This window comes from Orcinus orca, chromosome 1 (genome assembly GCF_937001465.1).
Source record: "Orcinus orca chromosome 1, mOrcOrc1.1, whole genome shotgun sequence".
Lineage (NCBI taxonomy): Eukaryota > Metazoa > Chordata > Mammalia > Artiodactyla > Delphinidae > Orcinus > Orcinus orca.
In genome coordinates, this window is record NC_064559.1 from 190,688,053 (window position 1) to 190,698,991 (window position 10,939).

Sequence of the window (10,939 nt, forward strand, 5' to 3'; positions counted from 1 at the left end):
TTAAATCAAATTAAAAAAATAATAATGGGTAAGAAATGGGCAAACAATATGGTAAAACTTGGACAAGGCTTAGGAGCTATAGGGATGGGTTTCTGTGATAAGGATGTGAGGCCTGGAGCTTAGGATGGAACTCACTTCCGTCTTTTGCCAGTACCCAGCTGTGCAACCTTGGGCAATGCACTTCCCCTCTCTGAGCCTCAGCTTCCTTTTTTATAAAATAGAGTTAAAAATAGTACTTTCTAAGAGGGAGGTTGCAAAAATAAAATGAGATATTTATGAAACACTTAGCATAGTTCCTGGCTTATTGTAGGCAATCAATAAATGGTAGCTATTATTATTCCACTTTATATTTCTCATTTGAGCAAGCACATTCTATCTTATTGAATATATTTTGTGCATGTCTCACCTCCCTAGATAGATTATAAACATCTTGAAGGGAGGAATCATGTATTTTCTTTATATATATGTGTATCTTAGCTCAGGCTGCTATAACAAAATATCATAAACAAGGTGGCTTATAAACCACAGAAATTTATTTTTCACAGTTCTGGAGGCTGGAAGTCTGAGATTGGGGTGCCAACATGGTTGGGTTCTGGTGAGAGCCCTGTTTTGGGTTGCAGGTTGCCAACTTCTTGTATCCTCACATGGTGAAAACCAGAGCAAAGCAAACTCCCTCAGGACTCTTATAAGAGCGCTAATCCCATTTACGAGGGCACTTCCCTCTTGACCTCATCTAACCCTAACCACTCCCAAAGGCCCTACCTCCTAATACTGTCACATTGGGGAGTAGGGTTTCAATGTAAGGATTTGGCAGGGGGACAAAAACATTCTATAACAATGTGTTTTACATGTAGTGGGTGTTCAGAAATCTTGTTGAACACATCACGATAACTACCAATTATTGAACAGTTAATATACCCAACTTTATATATGTATAAATATGTCAAATACTGCTAAAAGGTAGATATTACCATCTCCACTTTACAGAGGAGGAAAAAGAGGTTCAGAGAGGTGAAGAGACTTGCCCAAAGCCAAATCGCCAGCAAATGGCAGAACTCAGGTTCAAATTCAGTTCTTTCATTCAGAAACCTATCTCTCTACCATACTACCTTCTGAATTCATGGGCTCTTTCTCCACAGTTAAGTTCCCCAATTATTACAATTAGTGGCAACAAAGGAGGAGAGAAGTCCATACATTGTTTCCTAACCCATCACTAGGCTGGGCTCAAAGGATTAAGACTAGCCCTTGGCCAGTCTTCATCAGAACTGCAGACCATCAACATGGTTTGTAGCACACACTCAGCTTTCTAGAATGGCCTGATAGAAATTAAATAGATCTACCCCTGTGTTATCTGCAATGCTAGGATATCAACCTTAGTGTTACAAACTAGTGTTTCCCCAGGAATGGCTGCTTCCTATATGCATAGCCCTTTGGAAAAGGTATAGCTGTTTCTTTTCAACCTAATTGTCTCCAGCATCCTCATAAGTTCATGCTATTCCTCCAGTCAGAGTAAAAGCCAAAGCCCTCATTATGGCTACACGATCCACCCTCATCACCTGTTACCTCTCTGACCATCTCCATCTGTGCCTGCCCCTGCCCCATCTACTCTACTCCGCTCTTACTAGAACATGTCAAGGATGCTCCCATCTTAATTGTTATGCAGTCTGCCTGGAGCTCTCCTTTCCACTGAACTGCAGGATTCACTCCCTTGTTTCCTTTTGGTCTCTGCTCAAATCTTTATTAGGGGGGCCTTCCGTGATCACGTATTTCAAATTGTAATCCACTATCTGCCCTGTCTTCCCCCATACCGTGCTGTGTTTTTCTTCACAACACATTTGACTAGGTGACACACTGCCTGCTTACCAGCTTACAGCCACGAGCACTTGAAATGTGGCTTGTTCAAACTGAGATAAGCTATCAGTGTAAGACACACACCGGATTTTGAAGACTTACTATGAAAAAAATGTGAAATATCTTGATAATTTTATATATTGATTAGAGGTTGAAATGATATTTTGATAGCTAGGGTTTAATAAAATATTATTAAATTATTATTAAATTTAATTTCACCTGTTTCTCATTATTTTTTAAAATGGGGCTAGTATATGTAAAATTGCATATGTGGCTCACATTACATTCTATTGAACAGCACTGCTATGGGATCTAGATTTGAAGGTATGGCTTTAGAGCCAGACAGATCTAGGTTTGAATCCTGGCTACTGCTTATGAGGCCCTAGGCAAGTTATTTAAACTCTTAGGCCTTCGGCAGTGCCTGGCACATACTGTATGTTGTTGGTATGCAAAGAATCAGAGTTATCGTGAGGAGAATGGTTTAGGAACTGGGAAATATTTAATTTGGAAAAGACTTGGAAGTGTGGAACATAACATCTATCTTAAAGTATATAAAATTATAACAAAGCCAGGGGAAGAGGAGGGAAGAGGAATAGTTTACATTTATTGAGAATCAGGTGCCAGGTACTTTGTACATATTTATCTCATTTAAACCTCACAACAATGGTGCTTGAGGGAACAGAAACCAAGTTACTTGCTAGTAACTGGTAGAGTCAGGATTAAAACCCAGATTGTCTGCCTCCAGAGATTTTGCTTACAGTCCTAAGCCACTCTGCATCCTAAGAAAAATTTAACTAATTTTGAGTAGTTCCAGAGGACAGGACTAGAACTGCTGGGTAGAAGTCATAGGGAGACAGATTTCGGCTCCATGTAAGGAACAATTGGTCATTGTGATGATGTCTAGTAATGAAAAGGACTGCTTGGATGAGAAGTAAACTCCTTTCCAGTGGAAATACTGAAGCAGAGATTATGGTAGAAAGAACTCTTGCCTGGAGTGGGAGACTGAACCGTTACATCGCCTCGATTCTTGAACACTAGCCACTCTTAAGCCACAGCATTTCCTTAAGAACAGAGTTCCAGGCGGTTGAGAAACACCTCCATATACATGTACATATGTATTATAAGACAAAGCCTGATAAACATGGACACAAAGTACATCTTAGAGTTGAAAAAATATGGTAGTTGAAACTTACAATTTCATAATTCATAGAGACACGTAGCCTTAGTAATTCTTCACCTTTGGATTTTTTCCTGTTATGAAAACCCCAACACCATTATTAATAGTAACCATCATGAGCAAACACCCAATGACAAATAATAAATAATACAATTCTGGCTCTTACGGAGTTTGGTTTGCAGAGAGACATGTAAAACACCCCAGGTTATTCTGTGCCTGGTATTCTTCACTGGCTGCTGACTCAAGGGTTCACCTTCCTACCCCACCCTCGTACGACAGGCAGCATCAGCCATTTCATCCTCTTAATCTGAAGGCGGAGACCTAAGAAAGTCTGTTGCAAAAGGGTAATTGTCCTATTTACTTGCTCCTTTCCACTTAGCCCAGCCAACCCAACCCCAGCCTCTGGTTGACCAGGTGTCGAGGTGCCTCAAGGGGATAGGTTATAATAGTTAATGTATTACACATATCCATAAAAGATTAAAGATTAGCTCTATTTTAGCTGAACTGTAACTGTCTGTTTGGGTTTCTCCCCTCTCAGGTCTGTCTGGGGAAGTCAGTGTTGTTTTCTATCTGAGGATAATTAACCCACTGGGTCTCGAATTTCCTAGACAGAGGCCCTTGAACAGCTCACCTTTAGTGTGGGCTTACTGGGTACCGTACCAGGCTCTGGGGTAAGCACTTTCTGTGAATCTGGATCACTCATTTACTCCTCACACCTGCCTTCTAAAGCAGGTGGTGTCCTTCCAGTCTCATAGCTGCGAGAGTTGTGAGTCTGCCACGTGGTATCTTTGGAAGTAAAAGGTTTTGTTTCTGGTCCCCTAAGATTCATCATCATTAACCCCTTCTTTAGGTCAGAGGATCATATGCCATCATATACACTATCAACTCAAACCTTTCCTGGGGGAACACTCTATGTACAGCCCAGAGGAGATAAAGAAGCCCAAGGGAGTTCCATGGAGAAGCAAAAGGGCCTGGGTTAACACACTAGTGCTTAGCATTTAAGATGGGCCTTGGCATCAGGCTACTTGGGTTAAAATCCTATCACTGTCTAGCCATGTAAGCTTGGGCAACGTACTTTGCCTCTGTGAGGCTCGTGTTCTCATTTCTCCAATGGGGAGAAACTAGTACTTCCCTTTAAGGTTGTCATGAGAATGGACTGATTCACTTGGCAAATAGCAAGTATCAATAATAATTTTAACTATTCCAATTATGATTGTGGAATTCAGACTCTATTAAATATGGGTTAAAACCAAATAAACATGGGTCATATCTGGACTCAGCTGCATACTGGTGTGTGGCCTTGAGCCAGTCACTTAATTTCTCTGAGTTTGTTTCTTAATCTGTAAAACAGGGAGATGATCCACTTGACAGGATTGCTGTGAAGAGTACAGATGGCACATACAACGTGCTGAGCGTGTAATAAATATTTTCAGACAGTGCCTTCAAATAGTTTGGTTGAGGAGGCAGGGCATAAACATTAAAAATGGGACAAATGAAAATGTTAAGGAGAATTGGCACGTCTCTATACGGACACAGCAAGGCAAGCTGTGGCATAGTTTAGTCAATCCTTATTACGGGTGCACCGCAAGCCGGGTGGGCATTGTACTGGGCTCTTAGAATACGAGTATATGCAAGACAACCTAAATCCACACCCCGACAGAGCCTACATTTTAGTGATAAAACATTACATACCATGAAAAATGGTTACAAAAGAAATAATGTGAAAAATACTTATATTGTCAACTAAAAAAGGGCAGTTACAAAATCCTACGTGTGATATGTTTTTAACTATATAGTCTCCAAAGCATCCGTGCACAGAGGAAAAAACCAAAACACTCTAATGCTAAGAATAATTGGTTTTGGTTAATGAGACCAGGGATTATTTTCCCCTCCATTTGTCCCTGTTTTCCCAATTTTTGATGAGCGTGTGTTACTTAAAAAGAAAAAAAAGCTTTAAACAAACCAAACGTCCATCCATAGGTAAATGGATAAACAAATTGGGATATAGTCATACAACACAATAGTGTTCAGCAATTAAAAAAAAAAGAACAGGGCTTCCCTGTTGGCGCAGTGGTTGAGAGTCCGGCTGCCGATGCGGGGGACACGGGTTTGTGCCCCGGTCTGGGAAGATCCCACAGCCGCGGAGCGGCTGGGCCCGTGAGCCATGGCCGCTGAGCCTGCGCATTCGGAGCCTGTGCTCCGCAACGGGAGAGGCCACAACAGTGAGAGGCCCGCGTACCGCAAAAAAAAAAAGAAAAAAGTACTGATAGACAAATCTAAAAACATTTTGAGTGAAAGAAACCGGACACAAAAGAATATATAATTTGTGATTCCATTTATAAGATATTCTGAAACAGACAAAACTAATCTATAGTGAAATAAATGAGATCTCTGCTTGCCTGGATTAAGGAACGGGAAGGATTGATTGCAAAGAGATACAAGGGAACTTTTTTGGAATATGGAAATATTCTTTATCTTAACTGTGGTGGCGGTTACTGAGGTGTGTATATTTGTCAAAACGCATCAGGCTGTACATTTAAATGGGTGCATTCGAATTGTACGTATATCTATCGCAATAAAATTGATTAAAATAATGAACAAAATTTCGGTTTTTTTTCTGGTTACAAGAGCATTTCCTGCTTATTGTGTGAAGTTCTAATATTTTAGAAAAAAGTTCAAATATTTAGGAAAAAGTTACTTTCTCCATTTTGAGAAATTGGAGAGTCAAAGCAACTTTAACCACAGGGTTTGTACACAGTGAATATTGGTAAATCAAAAAACAGAGTAGGAGAGAGCATTAACCCCATGAGGAAGCAAAGAAGAGTGAATAGAATGTTACACCCAGTAAGAACAACAGAAATCCAGGAGAAGCCCTGCTGGAGGATGAGGCCGTCAGGGGTGACAAGACAGGTGTGTGACCCCTAATGACACGCCCCCACAGGTGGGAAGGAAGTGAGAATGGAGGTCAGAATAGGTGAACTGATAAGGAATTGTGTGTCACTGGCTTTTCTACTTGCTCTTAGGGTTCTATCTTCCCATTCCCTTGGGGGAAAGAGTGAGACTGTGACAATGACAAAAATCATGATGGCAGAGAAAAGCTGAGAATAAATGAAGGAGGAAGTGGGCACAAGGTCCTTGATAATGACCAAGTCAACCAGGGAGCTAATTCCCAAGGACATTGTTGTCCTTCCTGCTTGGTCAGTATCGTTGATTGATTCCCCCATTTGTCCTTCGTGGATAGACTTGTATTAGTCAGCAATTACGCACCAAGAACCCATAGAAAGTCCCACCTTGGCATTCTTTGTGGATGCAAAAATGGTGGAAGACTCAGATCCCAGTCGCCACTACAGTGGGAAAAAGAAAACTAGTAATGACACTTAATAGTTCACATGTGCACAGCAATGTAAAGTTCACCAAGTATTTTTCATTCATTTCAGTCCAGTCTCCCACCATCAGGCGTAAGAGGTAAGAGGAGGGGCAGTGCGGCAAAGGAGAAAGAGGCAGACATACCCCACCTAGGCTGAGATGCCAACTCCACCTCCTATAAGCCGATGACCTCAAGCAGTGACATCCTCTCCTATGGCCACTATGAAGATAAAGAGACATGTATATGACACACCTAGCACAGTGGTATGTACTGTGACTGGATTGCTGGTACTATGGTCATCCCAATCTTACGGATGTGGACGTGGCTCAATGGAAGCCATGAAAAAATTGTAAGCAAGAGATGAGACTTTCTGAGAAGTCTCCAAGTTGGAAGACTCCTTCACCACTGTTGTCTGCTCTTCCCCCGGAATGGGCTGTTCAGGAAAGAGACCATGCCCAAGGGGTGATTTAGGGAAAGCCCCGCTGTCATGAAAGCATAGGATCATAGACTTAAAAGTGATCAACTCCAGGAATTCCCAGGGGTTAGGACTCAGTGCTTTCACTGCCAGGGCCCAGGTTTGATCCCTGGTCAGGGAACTAAGATCCTGCAAGCTAAGTGGTGCAGCCAAAACAGAAAAAGGGATCAACTCCCTCTCCCCGACCCCACAGAATGGATGGGGAAGCCAAGGCCCCACTGAGCAGAAGGGACTTGCCTAAACGAGTCAGCATAGAATGTCAATCCCTGAACAGTGGCCAGACTTTACTCTTGCTATTTCCTTCTGAACCCAAGCTCTCTAGTCATACAGATTTGGGGTCGATTCTTTATTTTTATTTTAAATATATATATTTTTTGATGTATATATGTCTTTTTTTAAAGTCTTTATTGAATTTGTTACAGTATTGCTTCTGTTTTATGTTTTGGTTTTTTGGCTGCGAGGCATGTGGGATCTTAGCTCCTCGACCAGGGATGGAACCCGCACCCCCTGCATTGGAAGGCGAATCTCATCAACTCGGACCACCAGGGAAGTCCCTGGGGTCTATTCTTGACCCTGCGCTAACTAGCTGTGGGTTGTAACATCTCTGATGCTCAGTACCTGCATTTGTAAAATGAAATAATAGCATCTCACTGGTTTGCTATAAATATTAAATTATATGGTGCATGTCGAGTGCACAATAATTTAAACATGTGTACATTTCCCATTTTACAGATGAGGAATTGAGCCTTGTTGAAACTTCCCTTGGCTCAGGATTGTACCTAAGGTCAAAGAGTGAGCCTAGAAGACACTGAAGAAACCTCTGGGTGAGGACTGGGGCTGCACAGGGTGAGCCAAGCTCTCCTTGCCCCTGTCAGTGGGAGTCACCCTTCTGTTCAGGAGCTCAAGAAGACATTAGCCACCCATGGTGACCTTCCCTGCCTCTGAGCTCTCGGTGCATAAACAGGTTGTGAAACAACCTGGGCAGTGACTCAGCCCGGGGCCTGTTCTGCTGGTCAATGCAGACAGGCTGGGGCTGTTTGGTTGAGCCTTGAAAGGACATCATGTCTGACAAACATGTTGCTTGTCAAAGCCCTGATGACGGTGTCAAGCGCAGACTGTGAACTCTGGTCCCTGAGGCGTCACAGATGACTGAACTGGGGTGCTTGAGTTGTAGACAACATCTCCTGGTTGTTAGTCTGGTCTAACAACCACCCAGGGCCAATGTCATGAAGAGGGAAATAGAGGCTGGGGAGCCTCTATTTCTCAAGAGGCAGCTTGACATTTTGGCCAGGGTCTGAGCTTTTGGTGTCCACATTGTACAGACCTGAGTTCAGATCCTGACTCTGTTGCCTATTGTCCTTGTGACCTTGGACAGATGGCTTACCCTCGCTAGGTTTCAATGTCCTTATTCTATGTAATGCCCACCTCACAAAATTGTCTTCTCAAGATAAAAGGTGTAAATTTCCTGAAACATGGAAAACACTCCATAAGTTGTTATTAGGATCCTGCCCCCAAATCTGCCTCTTTCTCCACTTCAAACTGAAATTGCCCCTCCGGAGCTGAGGGTTTACACTATAGTGTCACTTTTCCACTCAGCCAGAAGTGGTGAAAAAGCAATCGGTATCACTCTCACAGATACATGCCCAAGGGCAGTTGTATCATTTCTATTCTGTTGATTACTGGATTTATTTCCTACTATTAGAAGAGAAAGAGACACTTTTTTTTTTTTTTTTTTGTGGTACGTGGGCCTCTCACTTCTGTGGCCTCTCCCGTTGCGGAGCACAGGCTCCAGACGCGCAGGCCCAGCGGCCATGGCTCACAGGCCCAGCCGCTCCACGGCATGTGGGATCCTCCCGGACCGGGGCACGAACCCGTATCCCCTGCATCGGCAGGCGGACTCTCAACCACTGCGCCACCAGGGAAGCCCGAAAGAGACACTTTTAACCAAGGGGTGTGGTAGGTCAAAAATTGGTCCCCAAAGACATGCAGATCCTAATCTCTGGAACCTGTGAATGTTACCATATATAGCCAAAGAGACTTTGTAGATGTGATTAAGTTAAGGATACTGAGATGGAGAGATTATCCAGGTATGCCTTAAATGTAAACACAAGTATCCTTATGAGAGGGAGATAGAGGAATATTTGACTGCAAAAGAGGAGTAGGCGGGCTTCCCTGGTGGCGCAGTGGTTGGAGACTCCGCCTGCCAATACTGGGGACACGGGTTCGTGCCCCGGTCCCGGAAGATCCCACATGCTGCAGAGCGTCTGGGCCCGTGAGCCCTGGCCGCTGAGCCTGCATGTCCGGAGCCTGTGCTCCGCAACGGGAGAGGCCACAACAGTGAGAGGCCTGTGTACCGCAGAAAAAAAAAAAAAAAAAAAGAGGAGTAGGCAACGTGATGACAAAAGCAGAGATTGGAGTGATGTGACAGCAGGTCAAAGAATGCAAGCTGCCCCCAGAAGATGGAAGAGGCAAGGAATGAGTTTTTCCCTGGAGCCTCCAAAAGAAATCAGCTCTGCCAAACCTTGATTTTAGCCCCATAAGACTCATCATTTCTGACTTCTGGCTGCCAGAACTGTAAAAGAGTACATTTCTGTTTTTTTTTAAGTCACTAAATTTGTGGTCATTTGTTGCAATTGCAATAGGAACCTAATCCAAGGCTGTGGTTGTCTTACTAATTATAAAAATGAATACTTGTGGTATATACCCACACAATGGAATACTATTTGACAACAAAAAGAAACAAAGTATTGACACATGCTACAATGTGGATGAACCTTGAAAACATTATGCTAAGTGAAAGAAGCTGATCACAAAGGACTACATATTGTATGGTTCCATTTATATGAAATAATTGGAATAGGCACATCTAGAGGGACAGAAATTATATCAGTGGTTGCTTAGGATTGGGAGGATGTGAGGCTTGGGGGGTGATGGCTAAGAGATGATGCAGGGTTTTTTGTGGGGGGAGTAGTGAAAATGTTCTAAAATTTATTGTGGTGACGATTGCACAACTCTGTGAACATACTGAAAACCATTGAATTGTACGCTCGTATGGTATGTGAATTGTATCTCGGTAAAATTGTTCCAAAATAATACTAAGAGCTAACATTTATTGAACTCTTGCCAGACACTGTGCTACAGTTTCAGAGCCTTCTCATTTAATACTGGAATAATAATAATATAATAACTAACCTTAGCACTGGCTACAGGCCAGGCACTATTTTAGAGCATTTTACAGAGATTAGCTCCTTTAATCCCCATATCAACCCAATAATTTAGATACTATTATTACCTCAATTTAAGATAAGAAGACTGAGGTACTGAGAGGTTACATAACTTGCCCCAAATCACACAGCTTGTAAGTGGTAGAATCAGGATTTCATCCCAAGTCAATGGACTCCTGAGCTGGAGATCTTAATGATTTTGTTTGCCTGCAGTCACGCTTGCACCATGGGCCTGGCCCCTAGACTAGTTGATTGGATCTAAGGAACTTTCTATTTCCTAGCAGTTCTCTGCACTGCTCAGCTGCACTTCCTGTATCTTCATAATTGACTCCCCTTTTTAGCCTAAAGCTTAGCAGATTTCTGTTACTTACACTCAAAAGGGCCCTGATTCAGAAAAGGGCAAATTCCAACCACACCAGGGCAGAGCAGGGCCTTCCAGTGGACTTGGTGAGCCCAGAGCATGTTTTACTGACCCTGGCACCTGGGGGCCCCCAGAGACCACGTGCTGGAGAAAAGACTAAGCACTTCAGCCCCTCCCAGGCCAGCAGCTCAGCAGTCTTTGTTGCATGTGTTCCCATGTGTAAAGGCCCAGTGAATATTGTTTTTTAATTAAAAATAACTTGTGGGGTTTTAAAAAAAGGTACTATTACTAAAGCTCATTTACAGGCAATAGAATATTGTAATTAAAATCCTGGCCTCTGAACTCTGGGAAAGAGTTTGGCAGTTTCTTAAAAACTAAGTTCACAACCACTATACAACCCAGCAGTTGCAAACCTGTGCATTTATCCCAGAGAAATGAAAACTTCTAAGACAGAAACCTGTACGTGAATGTTTAGAGCAGCTCT